We start from the raw sequence: 1,119 nt of genomic DNA on the forward strand, positions 1-1,119 counted from the left end.
ATTGTATGGAGTGTCCTGTCCAGCTCACAAAAAAATAACAGAGATAAACTCCCACTACGATGTGACTTCAAGACATAATAACAATAAGAGGTGCATAAATAATAATAATAATGTTTAGCAAAATAAAAACCAACAACATTGGTTCATTGTTATTCGATAACCACCTGAGACCTCAAGAAAAAGGGAAATTGCTCAACATTTATCAGAATCAGAATCAGCTTTATTGCCAGGTATGTTTCCACATACGAGGAATTTGTTTTAGTGACAGAAGCTCCACAGTGCAACAGAATGACAGTATTCTGTCAATAGCTGAGTTAGTTTGGACAGGAGGAGGTTTGGAATGATAGTGTTGAAAGCCGAGCTGAAATACACAAACAGGATCCTCACATAAGACCCTGGTCTATCTAGATGTTGCAGGATGTTGTGCAGTCCCATGTTGACTGTATCATCCACAGACCTGTTTGCTCTCGTTTATTGTCAAGTGTTCATGAGATGGATTGCCTGAGGGAAGAAACTGTCCCTATGTCTGGCTGTTCTGGTGCTCGGTGATGGCAACAGTTCAAAGAGGGAGTGGGCTTGATGTGAGGGGTCCAGAGAGATTTTGCTAACCCTTTTGCTCACTCTGGATGAGTACAGTTCTTGGAGAGTGGGGAGAGATAAGCCAAAACCAGTCTTTCAAATGATTTCATGGCCACAGACGTTACAGCCACAGGTCTGTAGTCATTAAGTACAGTAATTTTGGGTTTCTTTGGGACGGGGATGATGGTGGAGTGCTTGAAGCATGAGGAGACTTCGCACAGCTCCAGTGATCTGTTGAAGATCTGTGTGAAGATGGGGGCCAGCTGATCAGCGCAGGTTTTCAGACAGGTTGGTGTCACACCGTCTGGGCCTGGTGCCTTTCTTCTCTTGTTCTTTCTGAAGACCTGATGCACATCATCTTCACTGATCTGAAGTGCAGGAGGGGGGGAGAGGGGGTTGCAGGAGGTGTGAATGGTGTTTTTTCAAACCTGCAATAAAACTCGTTCAGATCGTCTGCGATGTCTTGTAATTCCACACTGTAGCAGGGTCACTGGAGGAGAATTGGTTCCTTAGCTTTCCATAATAATTCTAATAATTCCT

This window comes from Sinocyclocheilus rhinocerous, unplaced genomic scaffold (assembly GCF_001515625.1).
Source record: "Sinocyclocheilus rhinocerous isolate Xijiao unplaced genomic scaffold, SAMN03320098_v1.1 scaffold772, whole genome shotgun sequence".
Taxonomy (NCBI): domain Eukaryota; kingdom Metazoa; phylum Chordata; class Actinopteri; order Cypriniformes; family Cyprinidae; genus Sinocyclocheilus; species Sinocyclocheilus rhinocerous.